This window comes from Anser brachyrhynchus (assembly GCF_964034855.1).
Source record: "Anser brachyrhynchus genome assembly, chromosome: 26".
NCBI lineage: Eukaryota > Metazoa > Chordata > Aves > Anseriformes > Anatidae > Anser > Anser brachyrhynchus.
In genome coordinates, this window is record NC_137719.1 from 2,910,091 (window position 1) to 2,934,488 (window position 24,398).

The following is a 24,398-nucleotide window of genomic DNA, read 5'->3' on the forward strand; positions in this document are numbered from 1 at the left end:
AAACCTCATTTGCATTGCCTAGCTGGGAGTTGCAAAGCTTTATAGCATTAGGGCATGATTTTACTACTGTATTTATATGCATCTGTGTGAAATAGAGAAAGTGTTTTCCAGATACTCAGGAAGGGACAGAATATGGAGGGGAATCAAGGAATGTTTCCCCAAAATTTTATTTTCTATAAGGTGTTTTGAAGCTCATATTGTGCACCAGCATGAGTTTTAAGGTGCAGAATGACGGAGCCAGTGGGAGCAATGGTGGTTTGGTAACTCCAGAACGCCCATCACAACCACCTTGGTTTTTAGCCCTTTTCACGGAAAGGAAATGGAGAGGGAGAAGGGGATGGCTAGACAAGCACTTTTGTGGCGACTAATATGTACAACTTAAAATGCCAGGTTTGTAATATATAATTCTGGGCTCCAGGCAAGGCTTGAGGATTTCAATATTTAATAAGTTCATCTTCACAGTTGGGTGATGGTGCATAAAGAGACATAAAAGACCATCCTGATTTTTTATGGCCTTGTTTGAAGTGCATGATCTTATTAAACACAGGGAGCAAAGTTTTCAGAAATGTCTTGCTGCAGTTGTGTTTTAGTGGAATCGTCCTAAATCAGCTCAGGCTTTGACACAAGTTTTGTTTTGCACTTATTTTTGCTTTCATTCTAAGCTTTTGCTGCAGAACAGAATAACCCTGTGACTTGCTGCCAAAATGACAGCTGTAAAAGTGTCCTACATATCCAAGAATCTCAGACAGCTTTAATAATAACCGTGGTAAGACATGCAAAATGGGATATTAGGTGACTGATCTAAAAGAGTTAGTGAAAAAGCTCTCCATCTCTCCCATTTTCATCCAAAACCAACATATCATTATGTGGAAGTCTAAAGCGTCCTTACTAAAACACCATTGAAGGTGACAGCAGATACACCAAAGGTGAATTCACACATTTGAAATTTGAATGCAGGCAGGGAAGTAGGAATCTCACCAATAAACTGTTAATCAAGAATGTTCTCCTATCTGTGGTGTATAGAGATGGGTAGCACACTTTCATGAGGTTGCTTATTCATAGACAGGGCTTTTTCAGAGATTAGCAAAACTATTTATTTTGCTGAAATATCTTTAAATATATATATATATTTAAATATTTGGGAGAAATCGAAGTATATCAGCTCAATACCTTCAGAATAAAATGTCATTGCATCTCCTTAGCTGGAAACTGTTAGGACAATCCTCTCCAATAAACACATGTAAGCTAAGCTATTACTATTTGATATAATATTGAATGGAAGCCAGTTTGGGTTTTTACCTCCATTATATGCCATGGCAATGAGCTATACAGTGTAATTATTCTGTATGTTGAAACTTTGTTTGCATGCTCTAACTCTTATATCTTGGAAGTTTACCCGGTGGCTCTGGTTTATAGCATTGTGAGAAAGTGAGCAACTTTTTTCCACCTCCACTATTCACGACACAGGCTTCTGTAGTGCCCTGTCTAGGTCATGGCCTTACCAACCATAAAAACTCTGGTCTGAATTATCAAGCCTGATATTTCAACTCATTCAGTCTTTCTAGGCTGGGTCTCTGAGTAGTAAAATGTGTTCTGGTAAGTGGGTAGGTGTTACAGGACTGTGAACTGGAGAACTACTCTAATTACACTGGAGAATCAAGCCAAGACTCCACTTATGTGAGCTATTTGTTCAGAGGCATCTAATGGAAAAATAACAAGTGTAATGGGCTTTCCTTCCTATTATCCACTCAAGAAGTAGTGGTCCTGGCTGACCCTTGCCATGTGGAGTCATTTACTTGGCTGGTGTTAGAAACAAGTTTGAAACATGAAGAGGATAAAAAGTTGCTAGAAGTTAGAGGGCAAATCTCAAGGGAGCTTTATTTTAGAGACTAGCACTTTCCTTTGCCCCCAAGAACAGAATGGAAATACAATCAGAACTGAACCCAAATCAGCGCGTATCAGATGGCATGTTATTAATGGAAGCAAAAAAAAGCATTTCCCAAGCCCTATGATCAACAAAGACATGGCAGGTGCTTTTGATGCAGTTGTGATTTGGATGACTGTGATGTTTGAATAACCCCTCTATCTGCTTTATAGCAAATCTGTTCAGGCAGATTCCTTTGCTTTCAGCAATTTTACCAGTTATTCATTTGAAGTGATATTAGTGATATGTATTTTTGCAGAATGGAGTTATAAGCATATAACTAACTTTTACTGCTGTTTAAATAATCCTTAAAGTTCACTAAAATGTAGTGCTTGAAAACCATTGCCTTGGCCACCTTGTCTGGATATTAATTGCACCTTTATGTGGGACAGTCAACAGAAAACACAAAATCCCATGGTATTTTTTGTTTCTTCATGGGGGTTATGTTTTAAATGCTCCAAATCATTCATTAGGGTAAAATACTCTGCCAGCAAAACATTTTAAATTGTAGAACAGAATGGACAGCATAAAAGGTAAGATATTTGTTTTGTTTTTGCAAAAGCTTAGGGCACCCTGTGGTTTTGGGACTAGGTTGCTACCTCCAACAGATGAAGCCTTTTTATTGAAAGTTTTCATAAGTTTAATCAAATATTTTACGGAAAAATCATGACCAAAACAAATTTGCAATTTACACTCTATTGTTAGAGCTGGTCAGGAACTGTTCTGTGTGAATAACGTATCTCAAAATGAAATGAAGGGTTTGGTTTTCACACTTGAATATTTTTTCAATTAAAAGAAAAATATAATTGGCAGTCAAAGATTCATCCAAAATTAAAGCTTGTCTGGATTTTCAGTTAGAATGAAATCCATCTCTGTTAATATGAGCTGGCTAGGCAAGTTTAAGGGCTAGGCAAGTCTACTCTTAGAGTGTTCTTATGGCTCCTTTTATGTTAAGGTATAAAAGCAATTTATCTTACCTGTATTACGGTGGGATGAATTGGCCTCTGAAGTGCCTATTACTTTTCTTCTTTCTTTTTTTTTTTTTAAATAGAGCCCGATGAATAAGTAACTTGGATGAAGTCCCTCCCTCTTTATGCTACGATAAAGTAAGAGGACAATTGAGATTTTTGTATTTTTATCCTGATTTAGCAGTGGAAATATTTCATTTGTTGAACACGTTATAGGATGTTTTATCATCTGATAAAACAGCTTCCCGTTTGTTTCTACCCAGCCTTAAAATACACTTAATTTTCCAAGGACTGTAGATTTACACTGACGTTATTACTTGGGACTAAGCTTTGAGCAACAGTAAGTAATGTCGTCATCGGCACTTCACTGGCGGAGGACTGAGGAAGAGAAGGGAAGTGACTTGCCCTAGACTGCACAGTGAATCCATGTTCAAAGATAAGATTAGATCTTCCTGGTTTTTAATATTCCTCTAAACGGTGCTTCTGCCTGCCAAGTGTCCCTTGTTGGTCCTTGAGCAAGCATTTATGGAGTACGCAGTAGTTCTATGCATAGGCCAGCTAATGTGAGGAAGGAGAAACTTCTAAATATCAAGAAGCCAGTACTAAAACATCCTTTCTGTGGAACAAAGCAAACTTGGAAAGGGCTGTGGTTTCTTAGATGGTCCTTGGTGAGGAGGAGTGTTGTGAAAACCCTCATAAGGTAGATTTTAGCAGCTTCCCAAGCAAACTTTGTGTTAGTTCAAATTCATGTTCCTTATTAATCAGGGTTTAATTCAAAGTCGTGGTCTGTCCCTTTATTTGCGTAAGCATGTCATTTTCTCTACTAATGAGATAGCTAATTCTGTGTAAAATTGCCTACATTAAAGCTACTCTGAAAATCCAGCTGCTTTTACATATCTGTCTCCTCCAGTAACACTGAGACTGTGGCCTGGAGACACCTGTCTCAGGATTGCAGTGTAAAGATGTTTTTCTGAACTCCTGCAACACAAAATACTGCTTGTGATGGTCTGGCTGATAAAATGAGCTGATGCAGTCTCAACAGAATAGAAAATCTCCTCCCTTATCTCTTATTCCCCACAGGATTATTACTTACTTCTCTGTTTCTATATTAGTGTTTTTGGTAGGCATATTAATAACAAAACAATGCCGTTTTCAGAGAAGCTGCCCCTTGGAGAGTCTGTCTGTTCTTGCCTGGATGCCCCTGACCTCTGCTTGTACCTCTTGTAGGTTCTCTGTTGCTGTATTCTATTTTATGTGCATGACTGCTCAACCATGCCTCCAGCATGTGTCTCCAATAATTCATTGTAGTCTATATATAAAACCAAATGCAGAGAGGAGGAGGTGGAGAGGAGGGAGATCTTACGGGACTGAAGGCATACAGCGCTCCTGGCAGTCGTCTGATTTTTAGGAGTGGTGGCTTGCTCAGAATAGCGGTAGCATGCCGTGGCTCACGGGTGGCTGATGTGAAATGCATCTGAGTTCTCAGCACAGATCCTGTGGAGAGCCATCCATAGAAAACAGTCTGCAGCTGAAGCAGAGAGAGCATAGATTCGGTGCCATAAAAAGGTTTGTCCTAAGATATAGGAATTGGAAGAAATGTAGCAGGAAAACAATTCCTGTAATGCCACCTCTTTTCACAATTCATATGCCAGCTGGTATAGCGATATACAGAAAAGGTATGGCATAGTGGTATAAGGGAAGTCTTTGCTTTAGACTTGTTTCACAACTGGTGTGAAAAGTCAGAGAAAAGAAGGAAAACAATTAAGTCCCATATTTTTCCTATATCTGAACATCCGGTGCCATTGGGAAGAATCCCACGTGGGAAATAAAGTATCCATTCAAAAGCCCCTTTCTTTCAAAGGGCTGTCTGTGACATGCACTATTATTTTTCGGTATTGTTGCTCCAAGGCTGCATACCAGACCTCAAAGTAAAAAGTGAAGCACATCAAATGCCTGACTCTATTCAGTGCTGCTTTAGGTGATGGTGAAATCATTGTCGTGTGCAGAAAATAATAGTGATTACTGCAAAAGCTGTCCTTTTTTGAGGTTAGGAATATGCAGCAATGAAACTTAAGCAATTGTTTTAGATACTCACTATACTGAGATTTTCACAGTAGAAATACGAGAATGCCATCTGGGTCTGTATGAATTTGCATTTGTTAGTAACAAGGTTATAAAAACATTTATGTCTCTATTTAAAAGACTAAGTTAAAAGCATTTCAAAGAAATACCTGCTATCATTTTTCCTTAGCTTGGTCATTAATGTTGGTGTTTGCAATAATGATGTGTCCGCCCATTTTAGCCGTTTTCACAGTATCTGTGAATTCAGAACTTGAGGTTTATGTGCTTTTTCAACACTAGAGAAACAGGCTAAGATGTTCTCTTCACCACGTACCCAACATGATTTTAGGATGATAGTTTGCTGTGAACAAGCTATGTTTTTAAATGCTTGGAACAATATTCAAGCTCTTCTCTTATATATGATGCCACCATCTTCAGTTGTGAGTCTATTTCTTTCAAATTCAGCTTTTACAAAGCTTAGGATGGAATCGTAAGAACTTACTCTGTTCTAAATCTTGGATATACTACAATAAATAAGAATTTCTCACATTTGGGATTTTTTTTCAGCACTGTTTGCTAAAAAATATTCCTGCAGGGACCACTTTCAGCACCAGAAAAAGTCACTGTCCTCACAGTTTATGAAAGGTCAAACAAATGTGTGGTCATGCATAGAGCTCCTGATTTTCTTTGGATGGCCTGAGAATTCCTAATATGTGTTAGGTTCTAGAGAATGCTTCTGTCCAACTTTTAATAGAAAAATATATCCACTAAATAACCACTAGGATATTTGCTAGAAATCTGCTAACCAGACACATTTGTGCAGATCTCAGAAGCATTTGTAGCCCAAACTACGGGCTACTTCAAGTGGCAATATATCACTTCTTGTCTGCTCAGTCTTGGACTTTTCCTGTTTCTTTTTTTTCTTTTTTTTTTTTCTCTCTAGAATATTACCAGGAGAAAAAGAATAATCAGCAGATAGAGCAGAGATGGTCTAAATGGGGAACGTGCCTGTGTAGCTACCCGGCTCTGACTTTCTCATGCTGTGTGGGAGTGTGCATGCTACACAGTGGAATGGAAAATGAGGAGTCATTATTCCTTTTGCTTGTCCTGGTAAATTTGTACCCAAAGAGTACAGCTGGAACTGGAAACAAGTAATATCACTTGAGCTTCGTTAATGACTGTGACACCAGAGGTAGTCAACTAATGCAGCTTGAACAAACATTTATAAGCAACTTTCAACTTTTTAAAGCTATTGCTTATTCGCTCTTATCTAGCTAGAGAAATTCTGATGATTATTTAAATTGCATAAATATGCAAAGTTTGCATACCATCCTCTTTTATTCAACACTTTGCCCTAAGAAGAGAGATTTCAGGAGGAAGATCCCTGATAATATAGTGGTTTCAGTTCCATGCTTTCAGTAGAACCTAGTGTTTTGTGAAGGCATTTGTCTTTTTTTTATATTCTTCATGCTGATTTATCTAGGATTATTTGCATGAGTAAGATGGCCTCAAGTCTTTCATGCACACTTTCTAGAAAGTGATGTTTCATTGGGGAAACGGTTAACTACATACTCATTTTATTTCCATTTTAAGTAATATATACAGGGTATGTGTATCCTCTTAAAATTTCAAAACCAGTATTATTTTATAGGTTAATAGCATGTCTTGCTCTGTGTATATATTTTAAAAGTCAGATGATAAAACAGGTTCCATCATCTCAAAGTGACAATAGATCTTGTTGGAGACAAATTTATAGCTATTACATTTTTGTGCTTGTGTCAGCTAACCTTGGCAAACAGAATCCTACTTGCTATTGGGATGAAACTTATAAATCTTCTCTTTTCCACTTTCTCTTCCTCCTGGTTTTGAAACCTTGTCTTAGACCTTGTCACCTCCTTTATTCATGACAGCAAGAGTATCCTGTGGGTTGAAATTTCTTCAAGGACTAGGGTGTAATAGCTCACCCTCTCTTCATCCTACTCCCACTCCCCCCCCCCCCCCCCTTTGCCTGGATGTATAAAAAAGTTCAGACACCTTTCTCATGGCTTCTGAGATCACTGTTCGAGATATTTGTTTATAGTTGGTAATTTTCAGAATCTGAAAGTAATCTTCCCAGGCCTTCCATTCCAATGAACGGTTTGATCAGTAAGAGTCCCTGATTCATTTTGTTTTCCTCCATAATCCTCTTGTTCAGCACCTGTAAATAATACAGTTTTCCTTTATGTAATCCTCATGATAACTGCTTCTATGCTGAGCAGTCTTCTGTGTTGTGACCCCGTTTACTTTATTTTCCCCGTGTCTCCAAACTTTATATTAAAACTTTAGATGTATGTGACATTCTATCGCAGTTAGTGTAATAGAAAGATCCGTGATAAAATAAGCATCTCAGACTAGAGCTAAGTGAAAGCTTCCTGCAAAACTTTATGGGAAATTATTTATCTTGGCAAAATCTAAGGAAATATCTGTATCTATAGCTATATATATATAGAGAGAGAGAATGTATTTTGTTTAAATATATTTCTATTTTAATATTTTCAATTTTCTTTAAAAATAAATATAATTGATTGAAATAATAGATTACATTTTTTAAAGCCAAAATGAAGTAGTCCCTGAGTTTCAGCTTCTGAAACAGTTGAAAGCTTCCATATTTAGTGGATCTATAATGTTCACGTTTTTACCTTTGCAAAGGGTATGCCAGCTGCATTTCTCTAACCTGTGGCCTATGATTCCATTTCTTTAAAAATAACTGCAGAACTGCTGGGGCCTCTCGGGCACACAGAGCTTTGACAGGAATGAAGTGTTGGGAGGGATTGTGTTTGTTTTGTATAAGGGTAGATGCATTTAAAAATGAAGGCTTGTGTTTGAAATCCATTCAGCTTTAATTGCAATAGCGCTGGACTTTGTCTGTCTTAACCATTAGGGTTTCACTGCTAATAATCTCTGCAGACAAATGGCATACCTGCCTCCTCCAGCCAGCCCCAGCCTCTACCCGCACATCCAGAAATACCTGCACTGTGGGCTCTCATTAATTCCACAATTTTTACACAAAACCTGACCTGCTTACACTACAACTCATGAGATTCATAAAGTCAAATGGCAGATTTATACAAGCAGGCAGCTGTCTGCATGCAGAGTTATGGTGTGTGGAAGAAATATGCAGATGTCAAATACAACCATGCAGTTGGCAAATCGACTTTGGGTATTTACATATAATAATTATCAGTGTGGGGAATTTGAGCATAATCCTATTCAGAGAGGGCATGCGATGCATATGGAGCAGCCCAAATACAGACTTTTAACTCTTTGTCTGGCAACAAGGATATGTTCCTCCTGTTAATTCAGTGTTGTTTGCTGTGCTTTAGGTATAGGATTGGATGAATTTTTATGGGATAGAGCTGTTTATCTCTTCCAGATATATTTTGGGTACAAGAATGTAGAATTACACATAAACTAATGCCTTACTTCTGCAAGAAGCAATTTACTGCAGCCAGTGCTAACTAGAGAAGTATGTTCTTAAAAGCCAAAAAGCATAGTAAATACAAAGATATGTACGTGCATCTCTGTATGTAACATTAATTTTTGGACAGAGGCTTTAGCTTTAATGTTAACTACCAAGTACTGAACTTTCAGAATTGAGCTGTACACATACCTGCCCTCCCAAACCGGGTCATTGTGCTGGCAGCTGGGAACAGCTGACGTTTTTAATGATTAGCAGCTATGGTGTGTGAGATGAATAGGTCTACTGGAAGTAGGTTCAGATCCCCAGGACTGACTTTGGAGATGAACACGTCCCAGATTATAGTGCAAAAATAAGTGTGTGTTTGAAGTCTGCTGGATTGCAATTTTTTTTTCCCATTCCTTTCTAACCCCCACAATCTGGCAGTATTTTCTCCAATTTTTGCTGTGGCACTGTCCACATCTCTCTGGATGTTCTCGTTCCTAACTGGGATAGGAGGTTTTGTGAAAATTGATTTGTTTTGCATCAACTTTAGTATAATTGCTCATCATTTCTGAGAGTGTTACAGGGTTGTTGGTAGTGTCAGGAAAACAATGTTTTGGAGCTTTTGATCATGGCTGCAAATGGCAACAGAAGCTCTGTAAACTGCTGGCATCTCATACTTACTGTTAAGCTGATGGGTGGTTGTACATGCTAGCTATTATGAGGTTTCCCTTTGCTGTTTGTTTTATTGTTAATTTGGATAATGAATATTGATAGAAATAGTGGTATCATCATCATCTTGAACAGAGCTCCCTGTCTATTTTCTTATTTTTGTTTTAAAGTTTTTCTTTGTCTCAAGTTTTGCTGACAACAGACATTTGAAGCTGCTTCCAAGTTGAATTAAAACAGTGCATGACATCTCTATACAAAATATGGAACCTGACAAGCATAAAATCATTGCCGGAGGTCCTTATTTATGTGAAGTGCAGGACCAACAAACCTGCTGGGACGAAGAAAGGTCTGTTCTTGAAGAAGTGGTAAGAAACTTTCTAAAGGTTCGTGGTCTGTATTATCCTTGGCACAGACTGGTGCGTTTCTGCTAAGATCAGTGGAACTGTACGAAGCCTACACTTGAAGATCTGGTAACCCTTAGAACTGTGATTTATTTGCCTGTTTTATGCTCTCTCTATTGCCACAGAACTGAACAATTTAAGATGTAAACACTCTTCCCCCTTGCCTTGATGGGAGTACTACTGTCTGCATTCTATTCCTAAGAAACTGAGAAATCTTTTTTCCTTGCTTACCATGGTGCAGAAGGTTTGTACTGGAGTAGACTGGGGCTCTCCAACTCTTGAGGTGTCCCGCCAAGTCCCTGCTGTGGGCACGGTGTGCTGTATTTAGAACTGGACAGAAACTCACAGAAGTGCATGTGACAAGTCTTTCCCTTTCAGGGTCCACAAATCTGCCTTTCATTGCTGTATAAATTCACTTTAAAAAGATACAGATGTAAAAGACAAGCATAGGCAGATTCCTACATGGGGGTCTGTTTTTTTTTTTTCTGTCTATCCTGGAAATATGTTCACTGTCATCCCCATATAATGAACAAAAAGCAAGGTTATGAATTATGCTGATGAAAAACATATGAAAAGTTTCTCTGTTGTAGCATTGCTGAGGAATCATTTTATCTTGTGGGATTTAAATACCATGAAGCTAGGTTATCAAATATTTTCCATATACTCTGATGTAATCTCCAGGGGCTTTGTGTCTAGGTAAGCATGCAAATAGCAATTCAGGAGCAGGGGTAAAAATTAAAAGTAGATATTTTTTGCTAGATTTAATTTTTTTCAACTTAGTTATGCAAATATTCTAAAGTTAATGGTGCATTCAGTGACAGCAATAATAACATTTCTAAATCTGTCCATTAAGTCCTTGGTTCTGTTCCATTCACTTGTACCTAGATAATAAATTTCTTCTAACTGCCAGGCATAGACTCTCTCACGACCTTCTGCCCACTATATGTATTTTAATTCTGTTTTAAAATGTCATGCAATCTTTGTTTTATTGTAGAGATATAGTGGTTACTTGGATGAAAAATCACCACCTCCCAGGGAATTCTCCAAGGAATTACAATATTGAGAATGCAGTAGGTTTTTTTTCCCTTTATGTATATGAGGTAGCTTAATTTTTATCACCGTATGCAGACTGTGCAGAATTATAACCAGACAAAGTACAATTCTCTCCCATTTCTGCATGGATGCAGTGCTGCATATTCTAATAATAGCAAGCATTTTGAAACATAAGATAGTAAATTCCTAGATGAGAAAGGGAGTTCGGCTTGTTTTTGTCAGGTCAAATTCCAGCCACTTTGCTGAGAAGTTAATAATAAATAAAGACCAAGAGGCGTGTATCACATGATGGTTTTGATCCTACAGTTGCTCCCTGGAGGATTTTGCTTGTCCGAGGATGGCAGGATCAGGATCTTACTTTGAATGGAATATAAAGTATTTAAAACTTTCGTGGGTTAAGAAGATGGGGTAGGACTGAGTATACGTGCACTTGATTTCATGTGTGCTTCCACAGCTACCGGGGAAAAAGCACCTGCCAAAGGGGAGAAAATTGGGATTCAAATAAACAGAAGCATGTATGTGTTCATATAAATACATGTTGCCATAAAATGGCAACTCCTAAAGGACTGAGACGCCCCGTGCAGGGTGAGACCTGGCAAGAAGCTATACCTCCCCTTAAAATTTCATAACCTAAATCGGTGAAGAATGGCAGAAGGAACTGCGAAGCCACGGCACCTCTAGCAATGGTGTTTTCACTCTGCTGCTTTTTCTTCTGCCCCATGCACCAACTTGATCAACCTCTCTGCATCTGTTTGATACCTAGGTTGGGGGCTTAAAGCAGGGACTGTCTCCTAAACAGCTGTGTACAGAGCGCAGCACAGCGTAGCCCCTTTCTTTGCTTTCAGAAGATGTCCTGAGGTCACCTGCCTGAGAAATTAAGATGCTTCCACTGAGTAAAACGCTATTTAAAAATGGTGAAGTTGAAATCAAATAGATCCTAGAATACCTAAATGTGGGGAGTCTGTGTGCAATGAATAATATCCTCCTGAAGCACAGAATTCATGCAGGATACGGCTTTCTTCTTGGAGCCTCGGTAAACTAAATTATCAAGTGTAGGCAACCCAGTGACATAGCTGTATTGCTGTTGTCGCTTTAACTTCATCCACTGCAGTCACACCTTTGATATCATTGTAAATGTACCCGATGAATGTTTCTGGAATAGTTATAACCTATAAATAGAATAGAAAAGACTGTGGAAAAGGAAGTTTGTGAGGTTTTGTGTACGTGAGTCTTCTGGTGAACAGAACTAATTCAAAAAGAAAGGTTTGTTCTTTATGCTTCCCTTCTTGTTTTAATAATTTTGTGTCATGCAGAGTCCAGAGCAGCGTGACTTGATAGAACCATTGTACTGTCAGTCTTTTAATTCCTGGGCAATTAACACTGAGAAAACAGAGTCTAACACGTACCTCATCACACAAAGCAAAACTCTGGGTATGATTATTTCATCACAAAAAAAATTAAAAAAAAAATAATGCTGCACTGTTTTACAAACTGGATTTTAATATAGCCTGACATCCTGTTCTTGTATTTCTCTGCTAAGTACACATCTAGTTACTGCCGTTCTGTCCCTGATGCAACAAGCTGACAAGAAAGAGCACACTCGCAGGGAAACTGGGGTAGGAGCTGAGAAGCATATTTTGAAGGGGATGTATTGTGATGGTACATCAGATTTTTATTATTTTACCCCAAATTTCAAAATATCTTTCAAATGCTTAGAAACTCCAAAGGATTTTTGGGAATTATTTTTAATTTAAAGAGTTCTTCTGAGTTTTTCAGGGTTTTTCAGGGTTTTCTCTTCACTTGCTACCCATCTGATTTTTGTCTCCTCAAAAAGGAGAGGAAGGTGGAAAGCAGATCAGACCTCAGAACAAAACCACTACCAAAAGTAATCCCTAAAATTGCAACCTTTTCATACTCAAATTTCTGGCAAGAAAGAGAAGGTTTAAAAAAAAATCACCTTTTTTCTTTATCTTTTTTTTAAAACCATCTCTGTTTAGTGTATCTGCTATAATTCAGTGTTTTCTGATCGATAATTTTTCTCCAAAACATCTTTTACCACTGCTGCTGTTGCTGGATTCCCCTTTGTGCCAATATTCTGCAGCCTCTTCTGTGCTTGTGTAGTGACCTTTTAATATTAGTGGTGATGTACGCTCATTTCTAATTCCTGGCAAGGACATTCTTGAATAGTGGTATGTTTAAAAAAAAAAAAAAAAAAAATGCTGTTGCAATGCCATGTTATGCTTAAGAAGCTATAAATGCTGAGATAAGGTTTAGAGAGCTCTGCGTGTGTCACGTCGTTACATGTACACTTTGTAGAGGAGGAAAAGCCCAGTACTACCTAGCTGTGCTTTTTAATTCGAGTTTCTCTGTGATTTAAAGAAAAAAAAAAAAAGACCAGAGGCTCCACTCTGAAATGCCAAATGTGCCTGCTCGAACAGCATGGTGGAACGGTGGAACAAGAATGTCTCAAACCGCAGCAGGTCTGCCAGCACAAATATCTGTTTCATTTAGGTTCACCTATGATTATTGACGCGACTCATCTTTCCTTCTGCTGTCACGTTATCTTCACTCTGAATAGCATCTAATATAGATTGTAAGTTTTTAGGGCTTATACAATAAGGCTTCTTTTTCTTTGGCAATGGATGCAGTATATTTTCTGGCTTGTTGAGCTTCATTTCATATCAGCGTTTTCAAAGAGCATCTGGAGTCCTGGGCTGAGCAAATCAGGGTTCCAGTCTGTGCTGAAACTTTTGTCCCTGACAGTTTGTTCACACTGCAGGCCCAGGAAACGAATCTGCTGAAGAGCAGCCTGGCCCTGGGGCATGCAGATGTGAGCCTGCCCATGCCATTTGGCTTAAAGGCAGTGGTTGGTCCCTGGCTCACCTTTATTTAGTGATACAACAGTGCCTGAGCTCCTGAGAAACCTTTGTAAAGCCCTGCAAAAGCTTGTCGGTGTATACTGCTTCGTATGAACTTCTGAATATTTCTCCGTTTGGCTTTCAGGTGTATCTTGGCTGCCTTTCATATTCAATGAGGAGCAGGTCCTGAACCTGCCTTTTGCACCCTTTCGAAAATTCTGTTTCATGTGGAATAACAGCTGTAGCCAGCAAATCTGAAAGACCTGTCGAAGGCTACGCTTTTCCCAAGTAGGTGAGATGAAACTTCATCTCAGCAGACCAAGCAGAAAAAGAGCAGCTGAAGAAAAGGTTGAAATAACATTTTAACGTGTTTTAAGCAAAGGTATTGTTCACATGCGTGCTTTAAATGCTATAATCAACGTTATTCTGATTGAATTTAATTCTTCGCTTTCATTCTAATATTAAAAGATTCAGTTAAAATTAATGGATTCACTTGAATCAGGCACCATTGTATTTACGAGGAGGGAGTTAGTGCTGGAAGTGGATCTTTCTTAACTGATTCTTTGAACTAGGAAAGGAAGAAAGAGATAGTGTAGCAAATGGAAAGGGAACGTGTGAGAGAATTTCAAAGTACTCACGGCTGCTTTGTTTGTATAGCACACAGTCTTTACCAGGGTATAAAAAATGATACTGCACAGTCTGTATTCTCTCTGTGGAATGGACAAGAGTTTTTCATTTCATGCTTCATTCACAGCCAGCTACAATGATTTCACAGAGTCAGCACCTATGTTCAGCACAAAGGGAAGAACAACAAGATATTTATGGCCGATGGGAGATACGTCACCAATTCTATTTCCACTACCCAGCAGAACATCAAGAACGGGATCACATTGCCTTGAAAGAGAGAAACAGCAGAGAGGAGATGCTTTGTGTCTGTGGCCACGCGTTGAAAATTTTTACAGATGTTCACGTTTTATTCAGGACATATATTGCCCATTGCAGATTTGTATGGAAATAGCAGTAGTAGCTTCAGTAGGTACCTTATGATTTTGGAGGAAACAAAATAGATGTTATTTTGGAGAGGGAAGCTGCTTTCAGCTCTAACCTTCCTCCACAAATGCAGGAGAACAAATATTCTTGTTGCATAATATTGTTGTGGTGCATTAAGCGTAGTATCCTGGCAAAGCCTATCCTTGTTTACTTTCAAGGAAATATTAACTGCTTACTCTTGAATCTGATGTTCTGCACTAACTACGTGTTGTCCAAGCCAGTGGTCTGTGAAGTGTGTTTATCAGTTTCTTTTAGGATGAAAGCTCTCTGAAACTGAGCAAAACAAAATGAAATGGAATTTTCTTACAGATATGATGCGTCCCATGAGCACTATATGTATTAGCTCGCTCATCTCTGGTCACATGTGGAACTGAATCCATGTGCGTGAACACTTTGATTTAGAAAAGCATGAGTAAACAATTAAAAGAATTAAATGTGATGAGGATTTATTACTGTCCACACCGATGACCTGCTCCGGGCAGGTTTAGTGTTAGTGGATGGTTTTGTCACTGGCAATTGGTGTAGTGGGTGTCCCTGCCCATGGCAGGCAGACTGGAATTAGATATCTTTAGAATTATATTTAGAATCATTAAGGTTGGAAAAGACCTCCAAGATCATTGGGTCCAACCACCCCCGTACCACCAATGTCACCCACTAAACCGTGTCCCTAAGCACCAAGTCCAAGCTTTCCTTAAACACCCCCAGGGACGGTGACTCCACCACCGCCCTGGGCACCCCGTCCCAATGCCTTGCTCTTTCTGAGAATGAAATGTCTCCTCATTTCCAACCTGAACCTCCCTTGGTGAGGTCCCTTCCCTATTTAATGTCCCTTCCAACCCAAACCATGCTATGGTTCTATGAATTGTGCATTACTTCCCTCTGGTTGTCTTTGTCTTTACTTACTGTTTAGGAGATGGCAACTGCAAGGATATGTAATCTCTACAGAAGTGCAATTTTTTAAAAGACAAAATACTCCTAAATTTGTGATTTTAAAGACAGCTTTGTTATTATCTAATGTTGGGGTTGGCAGTACTAAAATCACCCTTAGGGCTTTTGTGTCCCATTCCCTCTCAAGTTGCATTTGCATTCACTTTCTCTAACTCTGAAGAGTGAACTTCTGATGTTCCTGGAGACTGTAGCCTTTGTGGAGTTTCATTGCTATCTTTTCTTCTTTTTGCCTCTAAGGAGGTGTTTTCTAAGCTAGCCCTGCACGGTCTTCCTGTGTTCTCATTCTTATGACCTGCAATTATTTGGTGTCTCCCCTCTGCTTTGCAAGAGCAATTGAGTTTCTTTCTGTACAACATGAATGGTATTCAAAAAATTAAATTAAAAGGCCTCTGAACATCTCAAAGATGAGGCATTTATATTTTTCTTATCTTTGCAACCCATTCCACTGAATTAGGAAGCAAAATTCAAGCTCAAACCCCAGGTAACTTTTTCTCCTCTTATCAGAGCTGCTTTGCAAGGTAAAGTGTTTTCTTTTACTGCAATATGAATAGCTTTTGGTGGAATATGTACAATTATCTAGAAAGATCTGTTAGTGAATTAGTCAAGGAAAGGCAAAGAACTGAGTATCTTCAGCTTCATACAAATAAATGAGCTACGTCTGAAGATTTAAGCAATCAGATTTGCATAATGAACATGTTTATGCCACATTGTCACCTGGTTTACAAATTCCGTGAGCATTTCACCACTATTATCTGTCGTCATAGTAGAAAAATGAAACATCCAAGCTAAAGTAGTTCGTGAGGCAATATGAATGATATTTTGTGCTTTCTAACATCTGATCTTCAAGAAGTTTATCTTATCTGAGGAGTAAATTCACATCACCAGATTGGTGGTTGGGGATGTGGGTTTAGTGCATCCAGCTTGTAGAGTTCTGAGCAGGGGAGTGCTTGTCTGAACTCTTTCCAGATTACTAAAGGTGAGTAAATGGTCATCTTCTGTGTTCTCTAATATTTGTATTTCACTTTCTATTTTCTGTTATAAACTTTTCCACACAGTGTTTTTTTTTAACAGTATTGTCTGTTGCAAAAATGTTTTGATTTCAGCAAGTTTTCCTCAGCCTCATTTTACAGAACATTTTCAGCAACAGTAAGAAGAGTTTATACACTTGTGTTACCCTGAAAATCCTGCAAACACTATTGTACTATTTGGATTGTTTTCATTAATTATTGTATGGCTGTTTTTCCCTTGTAGGCCTAATTAATTTCTCTCTGACCTCTAGAAGCTCGGTTCACAAAATGTGAACAGCATCTTTTTTTCACTTACTGAAGGAGGTTTAGCATTATCTCATTTCCATCTGTTTTCCTCAAAAAAAAAAATAAATCAATAGTTACAACAAAGATGCATCTCTTTATTATTGTGGTCTGTTCTGTAGAGTTCTGGATGTTTAAATTTGCAGATAAAGCATTCACTTTACTTGAGAGTCAGGAAAGAGAGACAGGCTCCTGCTGAGAAATGGTTTCATTAAGAAGGGTGTTTCCAGAAACAGCAGTTTCCTTAAGATGTGTCCATTCCTTTGCTTGTTCAGACTCACGCATCTTTTGAAGAGGCCAGATTTTCTTTCTTCTCTCTAAAACTTACTTAGCCCCTCAGTCTTGGCATCCAGTGCTATTTGTCACTTCGGAAACATGGTGGCTGCAGCCTCAGCAGGTGCGAAACTAAGCCCGGACCTGCCTTGCTCTGGGTGTTTACCTCCTCTGTTCACGCAGGCCATGGGCACCTTCCTATCTTGAACATTTAGGAGCACCATGGAGCGGCTTTTAGCACGGAGGTTTGCTGTGCCGCAGCGTTGTACTCCATCACATGGGAGTTGTGGCTTTTCCGTTGCGCGTCGGCGCTGCGTCTCAGATCTCCCACACGGCACGCCTCGCTTCTCGGGCTGCCTTCCTTTTCAAAACTGGACTTCACAGGCACGGGTACTTGTGAGGAACTGCTGCTGAGCTTTATGCCAACAGCAGCGCAGGGTGTGAAAGGCGTCCCGAGAGGCAGGAGTACGGGGCCAGCCTGTTACTGCACCAGCTGGACTCCACCGTTTCTTAGGCTTTGTTCTCTAACTGCCATGAAGTGGCTTGTTTATGATCTTTTTCGTTTCCCTCAGTGGAAACAGGGCTTAGCTTGCAATGAACACAATGGATTCGTTTTTAATTAAGGCAGCTGGACATGACTTACAAATATTCCTCACCGGTTTGAAGATATTAAGCATAGACTCTTGTGTGGGTGCGAAGCAGTGCAGGCTGACATTTATGTGGCAGGTAGAGCTGGGTAAAGGTGTTTATAAAGGTGTTTATAAAGGTGTTTATACAAAATATTTTCTTGAAAATTCAAACCAGATCATGAAGAAACTATTTGTAAATTCAAGTCATGTTTATTAGTTTTAGCTCAGATATATGTATTTCTGTACACGACAAATGAAAAGGGAATAATTTTATCCTGTGTACCCAGCAGGTGAGGGACCTGTTACCTCTAAGGCATGAGGCTTGGGTTTGAATCCATCCCCCCTGCAGGAGTTTTGAACACAGGAGCTCTTAGAGCAGGCTCTCGATGTCGTTCAGGCCTCTTCCTGAAGATGTCCCATCATTTTTTTAAAACCCACGCTTTAACAGTACTGTTCAAATGCTTCCAGTTGCACCAGGGGACCCGATACCAAGACTCTTCTTGCTAGCCTGTTGTTGACCTCCACTGAACATGACAGGTTAATGTTTGTATAAGAAGCAGTCTTTGTAGGGTATAGGCTTTGTTAGCCAAAATTTTCTTTTATTTCATTTTATTTTGCTGAACACATCTGTTTTTCAAGTATAAACTGCATGTGCACATATTTCTATGGCCAGATTGTCAGTAAGTAGTGAATTTTTAGTTCATTGGAAATTAATGAAGCTATAGGAGCAATTGGGAGTAAATCGGAGCTTCTGTGGGCTAGTGACTGCGATGCAAAGTCAAACAGCTTATTTCTTATCTAGCTATTCAATCCCCTGAGATGAAATACTTACTCCCTTGGTGGTTTTTCTTCTTTTTTTCTTTTTTTTTTTTGATTAAAACTAAAAATGGAGAGATGGAAAAAGCGAAAAACTACATCAAACAAAAACTGAAATCGCTTAGTTAGGCAAATGATTGTTTCTTTTCCCCCTAGATTTTTGCCCTTGCTTTCAGTCTTGTTGGAAATCAGTTTCGCCATGCATTGTTTTCCTTCTCCTTGTTCTTTCCATCCTGTACTTTTCAGAGGATTTGCTAAAAGTATTTTTCCAGTTTGAGTGCTTAATACCTGAGGGTCAGGCTACTTTTTTTCCCCTTGCCTGTTGCTGCTTTGGCTGTAAGTAGAAAAAAACAGTGGAAAAAAAAAACAGTCACGCTGGCTTTTCCAAGCTCCATGTCTAACTGTGCAAAATAATGAAGACCTCACAAAAAGCCTATTCCTAGAGGAATACATCTTAATATTAACATTTAGTATCTAATGTACAATCTACAATAAAGAATGCCTGTAGTGTAAGGCACTGAAGTTGTCTGATTTATTCCAAATGTATGAAGTTATAATTTTCAGGCTCTAAACGAAGGACAAATTTAGCATCCAAGCTGTTTTTGCTGTTTTTCTTTTGTAGACTCCAGGTGATGGTGTCAGTTTTTATAAAGTGCAGCTTTTTTTCCAGACCTAGAATAAAGGTACCTGGTTTTGTAGTGATTCATATAGTGGTTTTGTTTTCTTTTACAGATCTCTGGACACTGCTTCCTGCTTCTATTATTTTTCTCCTATGCATGAAGCCAATTCTTCCACTAATGACATGTTTTCTTGTACAATTGCTTATAATAAAATGTCGAAAATAAGGAATCATAATCTCTGAAAAAGCATGTACACTAGGTGAGAGAAAATGTCCTCCTGAATTCATCCCCTTAAATCTGCCCAGCTGTGTGCCCATTTCATAATGTCATACAAAAGAATTGTTTAAATTGGACGAGTCATTGCTTGGTGTTCTGCTGTCTCTCTGAAGGCAAAAGGTGGGAAGTTCAGTGGCCCAGGCTATCCAGCAATAGCATTTACCTTTTTGTTAGCCCTGTCCTGGATTTGAAGCGGCACCAATTCAGATGAGGAAGGGATTGTTAATTTAGATAAAATCAAAACCTGCGTGCAGAGGCAGGTACTTGGGGATGCTGAAAGTTGTGTGAAAAGTCGGTGCTAGGACTGGAACAAGAGGCGATATCTCACAGACCTCTATTCGCAGGGTTTCTGTGCCATTCTCCTTGATATATCAGAGTGAGACTTCTGCCTTACACTTTTGAATGAGATTTGTCATCGTGCCTACAGCATTTGCTCCTTTTTAACTTTGATTTGTGATGTTGTCATGAAGTGACTGTGCTTCCCCGTGTTTCAATAGCATCTAATGCCAGAACCTGACCTGTGTTTGGACGCGCCGTTATGTTAGAGATACTAAATAATATAGAAACGCTACACATACAAATGTTGGTCTTATGAGGCTGGGAAAGATCCCTCTGACAACTTTTCACACCAGCTTGCTGAGATATTTTGGGAGTCACCTGTCCCGCCCTTCTGACTCTCCAGATTGTAGGTTGGCAGTTCCTTTCGGTAAAACTTTTGAGGTTGAATCGCCTGAGCTGAACTTGAGGGAAGCTGGGACTTGGCCACCGGCCAAAAAGCTCTCAAAGCGAAGCATCCCAGAAGGATAATGTTTTCAACCTTTCAAATCTCAAATGGCTCACTGCAGTTCTAATTACAGACTCCCATCAGAATAACCTCACGTAACAAAAAGTGGGGGGAAAAAAAAATACAAAAAGTGTAATTTCTCTATACAAAGACAAGACAATTGATTGCAACCTATAAAGCTACCAATTATAGGAGATTTGCTTGTTGGGTGTTTTAACTGTTACCATAGAACAAAATTCAGGTTTCCAGGCACTATTGCAGTCATCTACTGTGACTGAACAAATGGGATGCTTTAAAAAACATGCAGTAAGTCACTGAGCCTCTGAGAGCCCCAGTCGTAAGCATTTAATTGCCATTGACAGTTCTGGCCAATTAAGTCTCTGTAATAATGATCGCATCAGCAAAAATTACTGGATCTTTTATGTTCAGAGAACCACAGCTCCTAATTGGAGTATGGTTTCAATGAAATCTTTTCTCTCCATTACCAAAACTAACATTAGAGATTACAGGGATCAGTGTTTCGATCAGTGGGTTGTGAACTTTGCTAGGGGTGAGAAAGGCAATCAGGATTATTGGAAGGCCCTGAAAATGCTCATATAGTTTAAAGGAAATAAAACGTTGCTCTTTCTCTCCTGTTGCCCCTCAAGATGAGTTATTCTCCAGTTGTATTCGCAGCATACAGCGGGCGCTTAGAGACAGAGCCAAGCTTGAGCTACTGTGTTCTTTATTTCAAAGGGAATTATTACCTTGACAAAACCATGGGGTGCTTTATGGTTTCTGGTCAGAAAAGATATTCTCTCTTCACAATGTAAACTGCACTCACTCATAGCTATCAATGCTATCCTAAGTATACAAATCTTCTGTTAATATTTTATGCACAATCATGCTTCAATGTGTATACTTACAGATTCATATTTGCTACCATAAAATAGTTGGATTATTATTCTGACTTCTCATATTTAACCCATGTAAGGAAATCATAGCATTACGGTAGTCAAAATAAAAGCACCTCTTCTACAAAAATACTAACTGAAACTCTTACTTGACCAATCATAGGTTCTACCTTTATTGTCCTGCAGCCCCTATGAACTATTTTTCAAGTATTAGCAAAAGAAAGGCCTTGTTGGAAGGATCAGCTCACCCTACTATTCTGTCTACTGCCATGTGAAAAGCCAAGCAAGCCTCCCTGCCTTTCACCTGCCCGTTTAGCAAAGGACTTGAGTGACTGATCTGCATCAGCTACTGCAAGCAACAAGGCAGCCCTGGGGAGGAAACAAGCTGGCATATTCTAGTCAATCTGCAAATGGTCAGGCCACCGGGGCCTCTGTTAAGAAAAAAGACCCTCTGGTAACACCAGCTGAATGAGCTCTCAGCAGGTCAGAGCACAAGGCTTGCTCCCCGGGACAGACTCCCATGTTAAGGGATCACACAGTGCTTGTTGTTACGGGCAATGTTGTGTTATTCTGCTTTTATGCATTTCCCCCCCTAGGTTTTTTATTCTATGAAATGAAGTCTTAAGCTCTTTTTCTTTAGCATTCATATCTCATTCTTTTTAAAGTGATATAGGATAATTTAATCAAGCAGTCTCTAAAATAATAGGAAAGTTATGCTAATTTTTGGAGATTAAAATGTATCTTTTTTTTTGCTCATAAAGTAATGTGCTCTTACTTTATAAGTAACTTGCTCTTTTTTATGGAGAGTCGGAGTTGTTTCTTTAATACATTACAAGCTCATCCGGAAAGGATCACACAACGAATCCCTCGAGCCAAAGTAATAGACGCTGCCCCACACTAGCTCTGCAGCCTTTTATGCCTTTCAGTAAAAGCCGGAGTGGGAATGTATTTTTTGTAGGAGGAGTTAACAGAAGCCTAATAATTGGATTCAGAAGGAGCAGATACTGTTATGGTTGTTAATGAATGTTCATTCTTTAAAAGCCCTAAAGTTTCTGTTATTGCAGAGGCTACCTATGCTTTTATTTCTAGGCTCTGGGCTATAGCACTAGACTGAAATTTAGGGTTCCTGTGTTTGCTGTTGCTTTCGGAATAGCCTTCATCCCTTACTTTGTTGCTTTGTGTATCACTAGATATGAACTGGGGATAATAATATTCATCTAAGTTTAAGTGCTTTGCTGTCAGCTGTTTAAAAAAGCAATACCAAACCTACTGGTCTGGCACTATTGTGGTGTGCCGAGTTCTTCAGAAATTCATGCGTGTGCACTTCTTCCCCTATGTGGGACTGTTGTTTGCAGGAAGGTTTTCATCCTTGCTTTCCTCCTTCTGGATCAGGCCCCACTTCAGGTCCACAAGCTCCCAGAACAGCACAGCCCCCATCACTGGGCACTGATGTTCAAAGGAGCGCTTGCTTTGGTCCCTGAGCACTTCTGTGCTGCAATACAAACAGAGCTCAGTGCTGGCAAACATTGGACTTTAAAATGACCAAAAGTAACCCAAAGGCTCTGCTTCCATTGTCTGTTTTATCCTTTCTATACAAAAAGCCCTACCAAGTGCCAGTTGCAAAGCAGTGCTTCATAGCCTGCAAGTGTACACGGACTTTGCACAGAGAAAATGACTGCAATGAGGGCAAGGCACTGGAGAATAGTACCTACCAACAGTACTTTAACTTTCTGCTCTTTAGCCCCATGGGCACTGTGGTTTTACCTTTATTTTGGTGTATGACATCAGGACTGTATCTTTAATTGTACAGTATAGACGCTACAGTCTCCTATCAAACAAGATAACATCTATTGTTCTCTTCTGGTCTTTTGTATTATTTATTCCATAACTGTAAAAGGAGAGCTCGTCACTGATGCTTATAGGGCTGTAGTAACACTTGTACCTTTTAATAAACAAACATTCATGGGAATGCTCAGGAGGACATCAAGGTAGGTTCCTGTGGTAAACAAGATGAAGAAGCCCTTAGTGACACTTGACTTCTAGCAGAATTTGCTGTAAAGCCTAATGATTTTCTTTGCCTGGGGTGGAACACAGAAAAAATACGAGAACAAGGGCAGGAATGTTTATGGTTTCTAGTGCATTTTCTTCTGTGAAATGCATTCTAGGTCTGCGGTGAGAATTAACCTGAAGATGAGACTAGCCTGCAAGCCTGGGTTTGCTGAACAAACACAAAATTTGAAGGATGAGCACACGCTTGGAGCCTGGATTCAGACCTAAGAGTGTGTGTATCCGGTGGCTGGAGTGCCAGACTGAAGGACAGGCTGATATGTACTCATAATGGGGTGTGATCTTCATTCAAAGGCATTTCTTTCCCAGTACTTTTTTTTTACTCTCCTTTGTGTTTCTCTGCAGACTATGAAAATTCACAGGAGTGGAAAGTATTTTGTTGGCCGAGTGTTTAGCCCTATCCTGCCTGTGCTCTGTAAGCAATACAATAATGAAAGCAACAAACATTAGTTCAGGTCCTCATTCTGTTTCTGATGGGAAACTTAAATCTGTTTAGTTGTTTAGGTTGTTTTTTTTGTTTGTTTGTTTGTCATTTTTGTTTTGTTTTGTTTTGGCTTATGGGAGGGAAGTGAGTAGATGGCAAGGCTTTCCCCTGGTTGTTCACTATCACTTTCTGCTCCTTTCACAACATGGCATTGACTTCAGTTCTTGTTTTGCTGTGCTGCCGACCCAGGGTCGGCTCATGGCATCCTTTTTCTCACTGCTGCCCCTGTGTCTTTCCAGGAATAGAGCAATTTTGCTCTGGTGCAAGGGAAGAAAGGTTGATGGCCAGCTGGTGTTATTGCTTCTGTTTTCCCTAACCTCTTTTCCCTGCTGCAGAAATGAAATAGATATAATCCTTTACGTTACACAGTCTCAATTCATACTCAGCACTGAAGGGACCAGATAATGGAACTGGGAGTTTCTACCTGTAGGTCACAAGATCAAATTTGGCTCACGGTGGTAATGATCAAAACTGGCTGCAACTGAATGGCTCTTTCAGTATCCTGTGAGAAAAGAGAGTATTGGTTCAGCCAGATCCAATCCCTTTCCTTTTTAAGGAAGTATACAGCATTTCAGTCTCATGTGTCTCTTCTGTTTCAGTTAACTAAACTGGAGCTAAATTAGCTTTAAAGTTCGTCAGCTGTGTACCTTTCATGGGAACTGAACTTGTTCAGGAAAGAAATGAAAATACAGTGTGAATTCAGATATGCGACTCTTGAAAATCAAGTGCAATATTATGCACATTAGGGCTGTAATTTGGTATTTGTGGCAATTTCTGTACACACTCCTGAGATTATCATGGGATTTTTTTTAAGTGAGTGTGCATTTATGCATGCTTTAAGTCTTTTTTGCATTGCTAGAGTGTTATATAGA

General features: G+C 39.3%; 1 long non-coding RNA gene across 3 annotated transcripts in view; it reads left to right on the forward strand.

Moving 5' to 3' along the window:
* Nucleotides 1–14,994, forward strand: part of LOC308182991 — a 48,699-nt gene extending 33,705 nt beyond the window's left edge. For 2 of the 3 annotated variants that reach the window (XR_013942185.1, XR_013942186.1), the window contains 3 exons: nt 9,252–9,410; nt 13,522–13,758; nt 14,131–14,994. This is a non-coding gene — a long non-coding RNA (uncharacterized lncRNA). The remainder of the gene's footprint in view (nt 1–9,251; nt 9,411–13,521; nt 13,759–14,130) is intronic. The other variant, XR_013942187.1, reaches the window with a different exon arrangement.
* The last annotated feature ends 9,404 nt before the right edge of the window (nt 14,995–24,398 follow it).